At 38.2% G+C, this 19001-nt stretch overlaps 1 protein-coding gene across 1 annotated transcript in view; it reads left to right on the top strand.

Annotated features, from left to right (window-relative positions):
* LOC126176334 (amine oxidase [flavin-containing] A) overlaps window positions 1–19001 on the top strand; it is a 252211-nt gene that overhangs the window by 122126 nt on the left and 111084 nt on the right. The gene's annotated exons all lie outside the window — the stretch shown is intronic.

Raw genomic sequence — 19001 nt, 5'->3', positions numbered from 1 at the left:
AAGGTCTGAAAGATTTCATTGTGAGAAATTTGATACAAGAATACAATTTTCATTGTATTTTTGTTCTCCAGCACACAACGCCGTTCACAGTAATCACACCTGCTGCAGGTATATCTCAAAATAATATGAAACTCAAGGCATCAAATGCAAACATGTGCCGACAATCTTTGTATGCACGTTATTTGTGTTGCTTGTGGTGTAGGATCAAAGATTTTGGAGTTTCATTTTATGTGTCATCAAGCATGATACTGAACTCATCCACAACAGCTTGGCAAGTGCTTCTTCAGATTGCAATCTTTGCATACAGTAACTTTCGATGTCCCATAGCTCCTGTCGTATAGAAATTGCATTTATATAATTCATAGTTCTCTCGTATGTCTAACTTTTGATTGCATATGCAACCACGAACCTTGCCATTAGTGGGGAGGCTTGCGTGCCTTGGCAATACAGATAGCCATACCGTAGATGCAGCCAGAACAGAGGGGTATCTGTAAGAGAGGCCAGACAAACATGTGGTTCCTGAAGAGGAGCGGCACTTTTCAGTAGTTGCAGGGGCAGCAGTTTATTTATTTATTTATATACTTGTTCCATAGATCTGTACATGTGAGCAAGTCACTCAGATGTGGAAGGTGTCAATGTACATAATAAAATACATAGAATAAAGACATTGTTATAGTATTAATAACAGTGCACAAAAGTCATACTTATTAGCTTAAAAACTAGTCAACATAAATGTGAAGATAGCAGTTTCACATTTAGGGCATTATTGCCTGGGTGATTGACTGATCTGGACTTGTAACATTAACCGAAACGGCCTTGCTGTGCTGGTACTGCAAATGGCTGAAAGCAAGGTGAAACTACAGCCATAATTTTTCCTGAGGGCATGCAGCTTTACAGTATGGTTAAATAATGATGGTGTCCTCTTGGGAAAAACATTTTGGAGATAAAATAATCCCTCGTTGGACCTCCAGGTGGGGACTACTCAGGAGGACATAATTATCAGGAGAAACAAAACTGGCATTCTATGGATTGGAGTGTGGAATGTCAGATCCCTAATTGGGCAGGTAGGTTAGAAAATTCAAAAAGGGAAATGGGTAGGCTAAATTTATATATAGTGGGAATTAGTGAAGTTCAGCAGCAGGAGGAACAAGACTTCTGGTCAGGTGAATACAGGGCTATAAATACAAAATCAAATAATGGAAATACAAGAATAGGTTTAAAAATGAATAAAAAAATAGGAACTCGTATAAGCTACTACAAACAGCATGGTGATTGCATTATTGTAGCCAAGATAGACATGAAGCCCATGCCTACCACAGTATTACAAGTTTATATGCCAACTAGTTCTGCAGATGATGAAGAGATAGCAGAAATGTATGATGTGATAAAAGAAATTATTCAGATAGTGAAGAGAAATGAAAATGTAGTAGTCATGGGGGACTGGAATTCGACTGTAGGAAACGGAAGAGAAGGAAAAGTAGTAGGTGAATATGTAATGGGGGTAAGGAATGAAAGAGGAAGTTGACTGTAGAATTTTGCACAGAGCATAACTTAATCATAGCTAACACTGGGTTTAAGAATCATGAAAGAAGGTTGTATACATGGAAGAGGCCTGGAGACACTGGAAGGTTTCAGATAGATTATACCATGGTAAGGGAGACATTTAGGACCAGGTTTTAAATTCTGAGACATTGCCATGGGCAGAAGTGGACTCTGATCACAATCTATTGGTTATGAACTGTAAATCAAAACTGAAGAAACTGCAAAAAGGTAGGTATTTAAAGAGATGGGACCTGGATAAACTGAAAGAACCAGAGGTTGTAGAGAGTTTCAGAGAGACCCTTAGGGAACAATTGACAAGAACAGGGCAAAGGAATACAGTAGAAGAAGAATAAGTAACTTTGAGAGATGAAATAGTGAAGGCAGCGGAGGATCAAGAAGGTAAACAGACAAGGGCTAGTAGAAATCTTTGGGTAAAACAAGAGATATTGAATTTATTTAATGAAAGGAGAAAATATAAAAATGCAGTAAATGAAGCAGGCAAAAAGGAATAAAAACGTCTCAAAATTGAGATAGACATGAATTGCAAAATGGCTGAGCAGGGATGGCTAGAGGACAAATGTAAGAATATATCACTAGTTGTAAGATAGATACTGCCTACAGGAAAATTAAAGATACTTTTGGAGAAAACAGAACCACCTGTATGAATCTCAAGAGCTCAGATGGAAAACTAGTCCTAAGCAAAGAAGGGAAAGCAGAAAGGTGGTAGGAGTATATAGAGAATCTATACAAAGCCAATGTACCTGAAGGCAATATTATGGAAATGGAAGAGGACATAGATGAAGATGAAATGGGAGTATGATACTGCATGAAAAATTTGACAGAGCACTGAAAGACCTAAGTCAAAACAAGGCCCCGCAGGGTGTACACGTGGACAAGGGGGGGAAAAAAGTCCTGGATTTCCTGGTTAAAAATACACTTTCTTCCAGGTGAAAATACACTTTATCTGTGTTAAGTGACAGTATACTTTTCCTCAGAACTGTAAAACTTATCAATCGTTTCAATGGTTATATTTCTATACACTGGCGTAGAATTACCTAGCACTTTAGAAAGTGAAACTCAGGGAAAATAATATGTTTTAGAAAGATCTTTGATGTACAGCAACATGTGCACTACATGTTTCTGTATTATGAAAGTATAAATTTGAATTCCACCAAACACGGTATGTTACTTTCTGAAGCATTGAAATCAAGATTGTGATGCACTTTTGTAAGCCAGTCATAGCTCGTGTCATATGATCTCACCAGCCAATGACAGTAGATATTCAGAGCATAGGATACGTGATGCAGTCAGCCAATAGCAACATCACAGTTATGTGGTGTGAACACACAAATAGGAAAAGTTGATGGTTCAAATTAATATACATAGTGTTGCTACAAGAAAAGAAAAGCTTTTACATTTAATATTGGTCTCGAATATTAATAAGCTGCAAGAGAAGCTAAGCTTTCACATATAATGTTAATCTTTTCTGACCTTGTTACACTTTAGATACCCCACACAAATGTGCCTGTAAAATTTTTAACAACAACATAGATGTCTTCTGGGCTTGAAATTCTTCCGAATGGTCGTTCTCAAAAAGTTGTTTTTTTAAATGAGAGTCAAACGCTCTGTGATTTAAAAAATTCATCATACATTCTCGGACATAGAACATCCTGTGTAAAAGGAAATTTACTTTGAAAGTATGTGACCTGTTAGGAATAGGTTGTTTCAGCAGTTGCCACAGAGCACCAAATAACAGGCGTCTTGCATTTGCACAGCTAAGATGATGCAGGAAGCCTGTGTGTTTCTACATGTAAAACATTAAAAGATCTTACATTATGTCATAAAAGAAACAAGACGTTAGAGATTACTCCAAGAGGATCAAAATTTTGTGAACCATACTAAAATGCATAATTTGGCTTAAAGTGCACATTCATATGTCCAGATTCAGATGTAAATTTTCTTAGAGTACCAATATTGTATCATCCCATGTTTGGTTCTTTATTATGGCATAATGCCATATGTGCTAGAAGATGAAAACATGCACTTGAAGTGCTGCGAACAGTTGAAACAAACTAATAGTGTGGAATTAAACACATCGTTTCAAATAAGTTGACTGGCACAGTGGAAGAGATTAATAAAAGCCAGATTTCTTTAGCAAAGTGACAAAAATAACTTTATTGTTTTGCAAGGCAATTAATGCTTGACTGTCAGAAAGGTGGAAATAAAATAAAACCTGAAACTAATAACATATTGTAGCCTTCCATAATTATGTGAATGTATTTTAATTCACTTGATAGATCCTGACCACAGAAAACCATTTTGTTTTCATTTGACATGAGAGCTAATAAATGAGGATCACTAAAAGTAAACATGGGTAATGTTGTCAGTACTCACCTCCCCACTATAACTCAGACTGCTCCATGCATCAGTCCCGGATCTACGATATTTCCAAACTGGAGTGACCCCCCTGCTTCTCGAGTGTTTGAGGTACGACTTCAACAATTTTAAAAATCGACTTTTCAAAAATATGTTCATCTTTCTGAAGAGTCTGGTACATAAGACATACATGTTCAAGGAAATTTAAGACATGTTATTTTGTCTTAAGTGTGCCAAAGTGCAGTGCCACGCCTCTTCATACAGCATTCTCTTATTGCACGTCACTGTATTTCCCTCTGTGGAATTCAGACATGTAATATTTTGTAATGGATGCCATCAAACTACATTCAGGACAGTGGAAATTAAAATGTCCTGTGATGCCTCTCCTGCTCCCAGTCAGCCAGTTTGACATCTTGTGCCTCTTGAAAAGAAAAACTCGAAATTAATACTGGATGGGATTATCTGTAACTGGGAGAACAAGAACTCTTCAGAAAATTTGCACTCTTTATTGCCTATTAGCTAATAACTTGCTGTTTTGTGTGACATAAAATTAAGTATAGTATACAAATGAAAGTGCTGGCAGGTCGACAGACACACATAATGGAATGTTTCCTTCTATTATGACCATAAGTATAGTATACATATAGAGACAAGAGACAAGCAAAACAGTACAATCTTCAATCCTGAAGTCCTAGCATATATTTCTCTCTAATCTTGCTTCAGCTTTACATGTCATGTTTTCCTTTCTAGGAAAAAATCTATTACCTCATCAAAGTTCATCAAACATTTTGCTACATGAAAAAATGAAATGTTGTCTAATACTGAAAAAGCTGTTAATACAAATAGTACCCAAGGTTGGTGTGGTTTCTCGATCTAATTATGTGTATTTTGTCACTGTCTGCTAGATAAAATGATATAGACCTGCCTAATATTGCAGCAAAACTGTTTTGGCACAAATGGTCATTTTTATAACACAACAGAACATAATTCACCAAACTACCAATATCAAATGCCTATTAGGCCTACAAGCAAAAAGCTTTATGTTAGGAAACAGTTTCACATTTCATTCATACATTCCAGCTTCTCAAGCATGAGATCGAAAAGTAGTAGTATGAAATTTTCATATAAATTTGGAATTGTCATATTCTTCTATAATTTTTGTGATGTCGTCATTTCTTCTCCTTCCTCGTTCTAAAAACAATCTTGTCATCACTAATTCTGTAACTATTCCTGCCAGTGTCAAATCATATTCTCCAGTTAACTTCACTAACCTTGGCAAAATCACCAGTTTAGTTATCCCACATTTATTCTCTGGTTAGGTGTTATTACATGTTTGTTAAACACATTTTCTGCACTATCCCATTAAGCGGCTGCTATCCGGGGACTGTGCAACTGGTCCTTACTCATATAGCGGTCTGGCCAAAAATTTTCTGTCAAAATTTCATTTTTTTGGATACACCAAAAAAATAATACATAATCTTTCTTATCTGTTACTCCTGTTAGTCATTTATTTCCACCTTGGTAGTCTGAATCTATGGATTTCACTAGTAATTATAACAATGCTGATCATTCGCAAACCAAGTCAACCACATAAACAGTGATTGGTATTCACCCGTTCGGCTTTATTCCGCTCAGCTCTTATAGCCCTGTCCTCTTTTGTCTGCCAGAAAGTTTATTTATAAATGCAACAGGGATTCCCCTCGCAGACACATCATGTATACTATCCACACATTCAAGAATCAACTCATGATTCATTCAGAAATCAACTTAGAATATGTCCAGAAATGTTCAAAAACCAACAGCAATGCATTTCAAAATCATATGAATAATCAATAGATGCTAGACACTTTGGGAAACAAGCTTTTTTTCCTCAAGAATATGTATTTGTCCCCCCCCCCCCTAAAAAAAATGCCAACTAGGGCAGATACCCCAGTTTGTCCCCTTACCCCCTAGATCCAGGCCTGTTGCACATGCGTGAATCTGGCAGCTTGGGCTTGCCAGTAAAATTTTCCCAGCATCTGGCTGCTTGTTACTACTGCTTATGTAGCTAACAGCCACACTTCTGTAGCCAGAAGTGGGAGAAGGTACTACTCATATGCGACACAACTGTGCATGCACATCAGCTCACATAGTCTTCCTAAAGCCTTTGACACATTTTGCTATTGGCAGACGCTTGTATGAGCACTGTGTTTTGTGTAGTATGTGGCACATTTCCTTTATAACTTAAGTTTTATTTCAGTTTATTTTCTCTTGTTCATGTTTTATTGCTGCAGTATTATCCTGCAGTAGCAAGATACAGTAATATCCTTTGTTAAAGTATCAGTTTTTACCAGTCAAAATTACAGAAATTTAACTGAAAACTAAAACAATAAAAAATTCCCAGGGTTTTCCTGGTTTTCTCCCAGATTAAAAAAATCCTAGGTTTTTCCTGGCTCTCTCGGTTGTCCTGCGTCGAATACATCCTGCCCCAGGAGTAGACAACATTCCATTAGAACTACTGATAGCCTTGGGAGAGCCAGCCATCACACAACTCTTTCATCTGGTGAGCAAGATGAATGAGACAGGTGAATTATCCTTAGACTTCAAGAAGAATATAGTAATTTCAATCAAAAAGAAAGGAGGTGTTGACAGGTGTGAAAATTACTCAACTATCAGTTTAATAAGTCACACCTGCAAAATACTTAGACAAATTGCTTGCAGATGAATGGAAAAGCTGGTAGAAACTGACCTTGGTGAAGATCAATTTGGATTCCTTAGAAATGTTGGAACATGCGAGGCAGTACTGAATTATCTTAGAAGATATGTTAAGGAAAGGCAAACCTACATTTCTAGCATTTTTAGACTTAGAGAAATCTTTTGACAATTTTGACTGGAATATCTCTTTCAAAGTCTGAAGGTAGCATGTGTAAAATGCAAGGAGCAAAAGGCTATTTACAATTTGTACAGAAACCAGGCAGCATGAAAGGAAAGCAGTGGTTGAGAAGGGAGTGAGCCCGGGTTGTAGCCTATCCTCAATGTTATTCAATCTGTACATTGAGCAAGCAGTAAAGGAAACAAAAGAAAAATTTGGATAGGAATTAAAATCCATGGAGAAGAAATAAAAACTTTGAGGTTTACCAATGACATTGTAATTCTGTCAGAGACAGCAAAGGATCTGGAAGAGCAGCTGAACGGATTGTACAGTGTCTTGAAAGGAGGAAATAAGATGAACATCAACAAAAGCAAAATGAGGATAATGAAATGTAGTCAAATTAAATCTAGTCAAATTAAATCAGATGATGCTGAGGTAATTAGATTAGGAAATGAGTCACTTAAAGTAGTAAATGTGTTTTGCTATTTGGGTAGCAAAATAACTGAAGATGGTTGAAGTAGAGAGGATATACAATGTGGCATTCTGGTAGCCATGTCAACAGAGGCCACTGATTACTTATTTAAAGTCTGTAGTTTCATCCATTTTGCTTATTTCCCTATTTGTTTTATCATTTGTATAATATTATGTTAGCTCTATAAGCTTGTTTTTATGTACGTCATTATATTTTTATCTAAAATCATCACAAGAGCATATCATAATTATTGTCACTTAACCATTTCTTCTTGACAGTCTAAATTTAACTTTGGTCATGTTTTTTATTTTCTCATTACTGTAATACCTTATACACTTGGTAAGGTCACTATAGGCTTTACGTATTGGTATTCTTCTTTTTATTCCATATCGTAGAACTATATGTAGGCCTATAGTAGTGACATCTAACGAATGTATGACACAAATATTATGTGGCCCCTGTACAGCAGCTTGTTATGAACAGTGGTCCTATTAACAAGATGTCTCTGTTGACACTGTGGACTAGAATACACCATATTGTAAATATGTGTGACAGTGCTAAGCTAATTTTGTTTTTATCTTTTGATCATGCTACTACGACTTGATTGTATTAGGGCATGTTTTAAAACAGGTATGGTTCATCATATATAAAGTACATGTTCTCACTTGTATGTCAGTAATACTTTTCATTACAGTGTACTTTATTGTTTTAAGATGTAGACAATCCACTAGTAGTTTTATGTTCTTTCCAATGTTTTGCTGTAGATGTGTAGATGGTAATCGCAGACAAAAGCCAGTAGTCTAAGGACCTAACAATTATTTGATCACAGACAGAAATAAAATAAATTTATTCAGCATAAATTTTATTAATTTAATGAAAACTGAGAATGCTATTGTTACAGATGGAACAAAGATTACTAATATACTCAACACTTTCATAGATGGTATACAAGATTTATAGTTTGAAAGAAATCATCAGGAATCGAAATATCCTAGCACACTTAGCAACCATCCCACTCAGTGTCTTTGAACCAATGACAGAACCATAACTCAAAAAGATAATTCAGGAACTACAATCCAAGAAGTCGGCAGGAGTTGGGGAAATATCAAATTATCTAATAAAGCTTGTGAATGAAGAAATAACAGAAGCATTAAAATAAGCAAACTTAATTTCAGCACATAAGAAAGGCAACAAAGGTATCTTTAATCTCTGATTTCTCAAAAAAACATAGCAATGCTTATGCGCAGAAGGTTTATTACATTCTATGAGAAATACACGAGTGTAATCCCAAAATTAAGGTTTTTTATTTTTTATAAGCACATAGACCTTTTTATTTCTACAATGGTTTACATCAGTTTACAGCTTGAACATTTAGCTATTTTTCAACATAATTACCATTTCTGTCAATGCATTTCTGAAGACGCTGTGGCAGTTTTTGTATGCCCATGTCATACCAGCTCATCCCCATGCTGTTCAGAAAGTAATGAACCTCTTCTTTCACCTCATTGTCGGAGCTGAATCGCTTTCCGGCCAAATGTTCTTTTAACCAGTCCAGAAAGGTGTCCTGTTTGGCTGCAAGGCAGTGAAGAAATGCGCAGGAAGCATCAACTCATTGCTGCATGTGGTGTTCAGTCAGCATGCGTGGCACCCATACTGCACACACCTTCCGGATTTCAGTGTTTCCGTTAAAATTCTGTGAGCGTTGCTTCGGGAAACCTCAGGAACCAACGTGCAGAGATCACCCAGGGTGATCCACCAATCTTCACACATGCTTTGCTCAACCTTCAACACAGTCTCCTCAGAAATTGACAGTCTCCCACTCCTTTGTTTGTCATGAATTTCGATCCGACCAGCTGCAAACTCTCTCCACCACTTACGAACATTTTTGAGATCCATGCATGACTCACCATACACTTCCGTCAATTGGCGATGGATTTCAATCAGTGCAGCAGTGCCCTTTGCATTCAAAAACCAAATAACTGCTCGCAATTCCCACTTGGTGGTAACATCCAATGGGAGGTCCATTCTCAACGGCTGCCAAGCCAAGACTGAGTGCCTGAGTGTGGCTTGTGCATGTTTACACACTGCGCGTGAAGCACTCTTCATAACAGTGTAACCAACTGCCACACAAACAGAGTTCTGTACTTATAAAAAAAATAGGAGACCTTACTTTTGGAATTACCCTTGTAGTATTCTGATTCTGGCACAGCATGGTTCCCAAAAAGGGAAATCTACAGAAACTCTCATCCCAAGCCTAACAGAACACAGATGTGTTAGACAAAATAAATTTGGTATCTGCTATGTTTCTGGATTTGTCTAAATCTTTTTAACACAATCATCCTTGCAGCACTATTTGAAAAACTTGAAAGCCCTGGAATACATGGATAAGCACTGCAATGGATAAAATCATATCTTAGTAGCAGAAAGCAATATGTGACTGGATGCAGATCTGAAATCAGGGATGTTAACTATGGTGTACCTCAAGGATCTCTCCTTCGCTCACTTCTATTCGACATACATGTAAACTATATTGAAGTCGCCCCGTTAGCCAAGCGGTCTAACGCACTTCTTTCTGGGCAGGAAGGCATGCCAGTCCCTGGCACGAACGCCCAGTGGATTACTGTCAAGGTTCAGTGTGCCGTCCAGTCTGTGGATGGTTTTTAAGGCGGTTTTCCATCTGCTGCGGTGAATGTGGGCTGGTTTCCCTTATTCTGCCTCAATTATAATATGTTGGCGATTGCTGTGCAAACACTTTCTCCGTGTATGCATACACCATAATTACTCTATGACACAAATGTTGGGGTTACACTCATCTGGTGTGACACATTCCCGGGGGGGTCCACTGGGGGCCAAACCCCACAATAACTCTGGGTTCAGTGTGGGGCGGCAGAGGGGTGGGTGGAATTTGTAACCTGTTGTGGGGTTGTGTACCACTGAGGCTACAGCAGGGATGAAGCCTCTCCGTTGTTTCTAGGTCCCCAGTTCAATACAATACAATATTGAAGTCAGTGAGAAGGATCAAAAAATTTTATGTTGACGATATGAAATTGTAAGTGCAGAAGAAAATCTGGAAACATTGGAAAGAAGTGCATATGTTTCACCAAATAATTCATTGCACTGGCCCCTACTTAATGACTTAATAATAAATCTAAAAAAGGTAATATTCAACAATGGAAAATCCAAGATGGAATGTAACAATATTATAAGACTGCAGTCATGTGTGTGAGTCGCATTTGCATGAGTGTGTGTGTGCATATGTGTGTCTATTGTTGACAAAGGTCATTGGCCGAAAGCTTTAAGTGTGAAAATCTTTTTGTTGTGCCTGTCTGTGGCTCAGCATCTCTGCTATATTGTGAGTAGCAACTTTCCTTCTCATAATAAAGGTAATATTCATTATGTTCTGGAATAGAGGAAAGGAAGACACATAGATATATTTGTAGCTGAAACACAGCTGGAAGAAGTTTCCCCCAAAATTCGTGAGAATTACAGCCAACAATAAGCACCAATAGAGATAATACAGAGACAATGTCTACTGTAAATTAAGCACTGTAATATTTTATGGAACAGCTTGAGCACTGTGCTAGCAAACTACTTATCCATACAGTGTACCACGCTCTTTTTGATCCACACTTATGCATTACATTATGGAATTGCTGTTTGGGGAAACTCCAACACAAATAATACAATAATAATATTTTCATTGCAGAAAAGGCTATTAGGACTAAACTGAATAAAAAATGAATTGACTCATGTAGAACTGCCTTTCATAATTAAATAATATTGTCATATCCATCCATGTACAATACTTTAATCATCGAAGGAAGTCCATTACTAGAAAAAAATGCAGATGTTCATTCACATGACAAGAAATAAAGGCTAGCTGAGAAGTATACTGCACGGACTGAGAGCACTGAAAAAGGTCCTGGATTCTCAGCTCTCCAGCTGGTAAAATATCTCACTAAAAGTCTACCAGACAACATGAGTGAAACAGCATTCCAAAATCAAAATATCCACGGGTGTACTGCCGGTCTACAGTGTCCAATGGGCACAATATTTCGGCGATCATACATGTCGCCATCATCAGGTGAAATGACAGACTGAGTTCCTGTGAACGTGCCAGTACGGAGATCCGTACACTATGGCTGCTCAGGGGGAACTGGCTTCGGTCGCGGCGGCGGCCGATTTAAATACCCTCCACCCGCGGCACACTCCCTCCGCCGTCTGCGCCCCATGCCACGGTCCCGCGGTGGAACAGATTGCGACAGCGTCTGAGATGATGTTGGTGTGATGGCTCTGTCCACCGTGGTCGTCACAACTATACGTTTGCTCGGTTTACTCTTGATTAAACCAATCGCTGGTTCCCAAGCCTTGCTAAGATTATAGCCACAGTCACGGTTTATGAGGTCGTCATTGGTGCGACTTTCGATGGCCTTTCTAACAACGCTGTCCCAGTATCTCGATGTCTGTACCAGAATCCTCGTGCATTCATACTCCATAACGTGATTTTCCGACAAAGTGTTCAGCGACCGCCGACTTGCTCGGTACATCAGTCGAGTGTGCCTCTGGTGTTCATAGCATCGATCCTCGACGGTATGCATCGTCTGACCAATATACGACTTGCCCAATTGACACGGAATCTGGTACACGCCGGCCTTCCTCAGACCGAGGTCATCTTTGGCGCTCCCCACCAGTGCACGAGTTTTATTTGGAGGACAAAACACAGTTCCGACCTGGTGTTTCTTCAAAATGCGGGCGATTTTCCCCGAGAGTGCGCCTGTATATGAAATAAACGCAGTGCCTACCTCCTCCCTTGTGATTTCATCCATCTCCAAAGGTTGTGCTGTAGTTGTTGGGCAGAGAGCACGTTGAATCTGCCACTCTGAGTACCCATTTTTTCGAAATACAGTTCTCAGATATTCCAATTCCTGGGGTAGACTCTCTGCATCAGAGATAGTACGCGCCCTATGTACTAGAGTTTTAAGTACCCCTTTCCTCTGTGAAGGATGGTGGCAGCTGTCTGCGTGCATATACAGATCAGTGTGCATTGTCTTCCGATACACCCCATGACCTAGGGTGCCATCAGCCCTTCTCTTGACCAAGAAGTCAAGGAAAGGTAATTTACCATCCGTTTCAGTCTCCATAGTGAATCTGATGTTGGGGTGTATGGATTTTAGATGTGTAAGGAAGTCAAGGAGTTTATCCATACCATGTGGCCAGATGACGAATGTGTCATCAACGTAACGGAAAAAGCAAGTAAGTTTCCATTCGGATGACGACAGGGCTTCCTCCTCGAAGTTCTCCATGTACAAATTCGCTACCACCGGTGAGAGTGGGCTACCCATGGTGACTCCCTCTGTTTGTTCGTAGTATTCTCCATTAAAAACAAAATATGTGGAGGTCAAGACATGCCTAAAAAGTTCACTGGTCTTTTCGTCAAACTTCTGACTAATCAATTCTAGTGACTCTCGCAGGGGAACCCTTATAAACAAGGAAACGACGTCAAAACTCAACATGATATCTGACTCATCCAACCTGAAGCTATCAAGGCGTTTAACAAAATCCACAGAATTACGGATGTAATGAGGTCATTTACCCACATAAGGGCTTAATATTCCTGTTAGGTATTTGGCCAACAAATATGTAGGTGCCCTGATGTTGCTGACAATGGGGCGTAATGGTACCCCCTCTTTGTGAACCTTTGGGAGCCCATATAGTCTAGGCGGTACCGAACCTTGCGGTAACAATTTCTTAGCGTCACCCTCTGGTAAATCTGCATCCTTGAGAAGCGACCTCATCTTACTCTCCACCTTCTTTGTAGGGTCAATGCTGATCTTCCGGTAGGAATCGTCATTTAGCAGGCTCTGCATCTTATCAGTGTAGTCCTTATGGGAGACAACAACTGTAGCATTGCCTATGTCAGCCAGTAAGACAACAATTTCAGAGTGCTCCCTCAGATCACGAATGGCCACCCTCTCTTTACTGCTGATATTTGACTTCATCGGCTTGGATTTCGTCAATGCACGACAGGTTTCATGATGTATTTCCTCAGCTGATAACAATTTCTGTGACCAGAGTGAACTTGGGGGTGGAAGCAAAGTTGAGACCTTTCTGCAAAACCAAGACCACATCATCACTCAACACCATGCCACTCAAATTGATGACAGTCTTGCACGGAACCTGCAGAGATGGTTTGTCAAGGAGACGTGAGAACTTAGCTGTTTGACGTCCCCTTGCCTTCTTATGTGCGGAATCAGCCACAACCCAGGTGACACCATCAATCCAATCCCATGAAAAAGAAGTAAAATTACTAGCCAGTTGCAAATGTAGTTTGAGTAATTCCTGTGAGATAAACTCAAGGCTCCGGCGGGTGAATTGCACTCTCTCACATACCAATGCGGCACGTTTCTTGATTCCCTTAGCTGCTGCGGAATCGATGTCATGCATAACCTTAGCAAAATTTGGAACAACATTCTCGGAACGACAACTCTTTAGAAAGGCAAGAGCACTTAGCAAACGACATCTACGGTGGCTCAACTTTTCAAATTTCTTCATGCTGCGGTACATCTCCCCGTAAAGGTGTATGATGTGATTCTTAAGTTTCTCCTGGCGTATTTGATAATCAAAATATCCACAGGTGTACTGCCAGTCTACAGTGTCCAACGGGCACAATATTTTGGTGATCATAAATATCGCCATCATCAGGTGAACTGACGGACTGAGCTCCTGAATAAAACTCGTATACTGGTGGGGAGCGCCAAAGATGACCTCGGTCTGAGGAAGGCCGGCATGTACCAGACTCCGTGTCAATGTGGCAAGTCGTATATTGGTCAGACAATGCGTACCATCGAGGATCGATGCCGTGAACACCAGAGGCACACTTGACTGATGTATCCAAGCAAGTCGGTGGTCGCTGAACATTGTTTGTCGGAAAATCACGCTATGGAGTATGAACTCACGAGGATCCTGGTACAGATGTCGAGATACTGGGACAGCGTTGTTAGAGAGGCCATCGAAATTCGCATCAATGACGACCTCAAAAACCGTGACTGTGGCTATAATCTTAGCAAGGCTTGGGAACCAGCGATTGGGTTAATCAAGAGTAAACCGAGCAAACGTATAGTTGTGATGACCACGGCAGAGAGAGCTATCACACCGACATCATCTCAGATGCCGTCACAATCTGTTCCACCGTGTGACCATGGCACGGGGCATGGACGGCGGCGGGAGTGTGCTGCAGGTGGAGGGTATTTAAATTGGCCACCGCCGTGGCTGAAGCCAGTTCCCCTTGAGCAGCCATAGCGTACGGATCTCCGTACTGACATGTTTACAGGAGCTCAGTCCGTCAGTTCACCTGATGATGGCAACATGTATGATTGCCGAAATATTGTGCCCGCTGGACACTATAGACCGGCAGTACACTCGTGGATATTTTGATTATCAAATACGCTGGGAGAAACTTAAGAATCACGGCATTCCAGAAATTTCCAAAGGATTATTTAATGGAATACTGTAATGTTGACAAAGCATATCTTCTCAGTGTGAGTTTATTGATTTATTTTGATGCTTGGGGACCGATATTTCTTATGTCATATTTATTTATCTTCCTCTAGTGCTGAAATTCCATGTCTTTGTATTTTGGAGTTACCAAGGTAAACCATTGATAATCATATATGACTTATTATGTTTCCGCTTACCAGTTATCAATAGAGAATTTTGATCTTATCAACATATGAAACTGTAAAATCCATTATCATTTATTTTTTTCTAAAACTAATTGATTATTAAAACTTAACAAAGATGCAATTATTATTCTATTTAAAACTGTTATATTTATATATCGCATGTGAACAAATATCTATGAATGATACTGTAGAATCTGTCCATGTAAGACTGATGATGTTGATGATTGACAATAATGGAAAATGTTGATGATAAGATGTGGGGAGGCAAAACTGTAATTTGTCTCCATTGCACCCATGTGCAGTATATTGTCAATTTATGAAAAAAATGTGAAAAATTGTTTTGTGCTTATTTAAGACTGAAAAAATGTATACTATGGAGATATTAATTGGTGTTTAATTTTGAACAAATAATGCATTGCACTGGCCCATACATAATGACTTAATAATAAATCTAAAAAAAGGTAATACTCAAACAATGGAAAATCTAGAATGGTATGTAACAATATTATGAGACTGCAGTTGTGTGTGTGTGAGTCACATTTGCATGAGTGTGTGTATGCATATGTCTATCTGTTGTTGACAAAGGCCATTGGCCAAAAGCTTTAAGTGAGAAAATCTTGTTGTTGTGCCTATCTGCGACTCAGCATCTCTGCTATATGGTGTATAGCAACTTTCCTTCTCATAATATTGTCACTCTCCATCCTGGATTTTCCATTGTTAGATTTTCTTAATTTACTTTTATATGTATAGTACATGAATATTTTTTGTCATCTATGTTTGTCTCCTTCAAAACAATAACCTGTCAAATAATTCCAAGCCACTTGCAACTCCCTCCCACACTCATCATTTTGAATCTTGCAGTCCTACTCACAGCTGAGAATATGACTGCTTGGCCATATCTGGTAATTTTCATCTATCGTTGACATGGCAGTGGGTGGTGAGCATGGCGTTTGCTTGCCATGGTTGCATATTGCATGAATGCAACTTGACCAGTCATGCAGCATGGTTTTTTCACAAGTTGTCACACATTATATTGTAAAGTAAGTTGTAACGTGGCTGTAACATAACTTTTTCTAACAGCAGTAGGTGTGTAGGCATACAAAATCTTGTAGGAGGGGCAGTTGCCCACTCCCCCACACCCCGCTGGCTATGCCCATGGCTGGAACTGAGACCCAATTAAGTGTGAGAAAACTACTTCGAATACAGAGAGGACAAAAACTTCACTATTTAGTGCAAACAGTTACAGAATAAATGTTATTGAAATTCTGAGACAAGTAAAAAGAAATACTAATTATAATTTTTCTGATTGTTTGAAACAAATCAGTTGCACTTAAGAATTCTTTTGTGTTTGCCCAAGTTAAGAAGAGATATACTTCTCACTCTTATGAAATGTTACATCATACAGAGTAGGAATAGCAGTGAAACTTTGTGCATGGTATTGTGTGGGAGTGTATTACAATGAGTCTACCACTGTGTAATTCTGTTGTAGGGAATGACAATGTGGTTGTATTTAATGTACAACACAATACACCTTTTGTACCCACAATATTTTGTAACACTGGCAAAGCATATTATCCTAGTGCGAGTTTATTGATTTATTTCTATGTTTGGGGACCCGTTTTTCTTATTTCATGTTTATTTATCTTCCTTGACCTCTGAAAGCCTATGTATTTGTATTTTTGAGTTACCACTGTGAAACATTGACAATCATATGTGATCAATTATATTTCCGCTTACCAGTTATCAATAGAGAATTTTGATATTATCAGCATATAAAACTATTAAAAACCGATTATAATTTGTTTCTAAAACTAACTGATTATTCAATTTAACAAAAATGCATTTATTATTCTATGTAAACTATTTTACATATATGTCTTCTGTAAACAAATATCAATGTGAATGATGCTGTATGGTCTCTCAGTATGAGACTTTTGTATAATTGATTTACATTTCTCTTTCTGAAGAGAGTTGGTAATGAGCTGTGGAGGAGATGAGTCAGATTGTAACTATATTGATGATGGACAATACTGAAAACTGTTGAGGATTGGACTTGGGGTGGCGTGATTGTAACTTGTCCCCATTGCACCCATGTGAAACATATTGTCAATGTATGAAGAAATGCGAAACATTATTTTGTGCTTATTTAAGACTGAAAAAATGTATACTATGGAGATATTAATTGGTGTTTAATTTTGAACAAATTTCAGGTACACCTGATAACATTATCTTGAGAACATAATATAACTGTATTATTGCTAATTTTGTTGTTTGATGGAACTACAACTGAATTCTGAGACCAAGAAGAAAATTAATGTATTGTTTTTAAACATTTTCAAGATCCAGGCATCCTGTTGGTGAAATCATGCCCCATTTTATTTCATGACAATGAGCTGCTGTAACATCAGGCTTTCTGCAGATGATGCTGTTATCTATATTGAAGTATTATCTGAAAGAAGCTGCATAAATATTCAGTAAGATATTGATAAGATTTCAAGCAGTATTGAATAAACTTGATGATGGAAACAAAGTTATTGGCACCTTTCTAGACCTATCTAAGGCTTTTGATACTGTAAATCACTCCATTCTTCTACAGAAGTTAGAAACTTACGGGGTCAGAGGAGTGGCATTAGATTAGTTAAGATCGTACCTTGCTGACAGGAGACAATGTGTTAAGTTGTATCATACAACTGGGGGTTTATACAAACAGTAAAATCATCTTATAAAATTCTTAACTGTGGAGCCCCTCAGGGAAGTATTATTGGGCCTTTTCTGTTCATTGTGTACATCAATGATATAATAATTCCAAAAATGCAGACCTTGTGAATTATGCCGATAACACCTCCTTCATAAGCTGGGGCCCTACAAAACAGCTAGCAGTGCAAAATAATATGAAGAACACTAGCCTCATTACAGAATATATGACTAAAAATAAATTGGCATTAAATAAGGAAAAGACAATTCTAATGGAGTTTATGCTAAATTGCAAATCAAGACAAGTGGATACTGAGCCAGAGTTATCAATTGAAACAACTGATAAACATAAATTCCTGGGTATTATAGTTGATGAACATCTTACATGGTAGGAGCACATCTGCTACATGTGTAAAAAAATCTCAGTAATACCTACCCGCTAAAATGCCTTTCTAGCATAATAGTGTCACCAGTCTTAAGACAAATCTATTTTGGCATTATACACTCCCACCGACAATACGGCATTGAGATTTGGGGTGGGGCACCAATGGTATACATGGATAGGGCTTTTAGAGCCCAGAAGACAGCAATTAGGATAATAGTGAATATTAGTAAACCTCAATCCTGTAGAGAATACTTTATTAAGTATAATATACTAAAAGTGTATTTATGATATGTTCTAAGGACTATACTGTTTGTAAAAGAAAATATGGAGCACAGTATAATAAATAGTGATATCCATAGTTATAATAGAAGGAAGAAAGAGGATTACCACATAAAACTCAGAAATAAAAAAGCAATCGATCATAATCCATTTTCTGCTGGAAGATTTTTTTACAACAGACTGCCAAATACCATAAAAATGTTAAAAGGAAACATATTTAAAATAAAATTAAAGAAGCTGTTAATTGCTAAATGTTTGTACTCCATCAAGGATTTTTAATGTTGTATGTACTTTATTTCTACTACTAAACTATTATTATTGTTCATGTATGTACTGACTGACTAGGTCCATGACTGTAAAAGTTATTATGGAGAAATAAACCATTATTATTATTATTATTATTATTATTATTAGAGACTGGCAAATTGGTTTAAATGTTCATAAATTTAAAATTGTACACTTCACAAAATGAAAAAATGTAGTATCCTATGACTATAATACCAGACAGTCACTGCTGGAATTGGCCAACTCATACAAATTGTTGGGTGTAACACTTTTAGTGATATGAAATGGAATGATCACATAGGCTTAGTTGTGGGTAAAGGAGTTGGTATACTTTGGTTTGTTGGTAGAATACTCTAGAAGTGCAATAAGTCTACAAAGGAGATTGCACAAATCACTCATGAGATTGGTTCTAGAATATTGCTCAAGTGTGTGGGA

Source organism: Schistocerca cancellata, chromosome 3 (assembly GCF_023864275.1).
Source record: "Schistocerca cancellata isolate TAMUIC-IGC-003103 chromosome 3, iqSchCanc2.1, whole genome shotgun sequence".
Lineage (NCBI taxonomy): Eukaryota > Metazoa > Arthropoda > Insecta > Orthoptera > Acrididae > Schistocerca > Schistocerca cancellata.
This window is presented reverse-complemented; position numbering and strand designations above follow the sequence as displayed.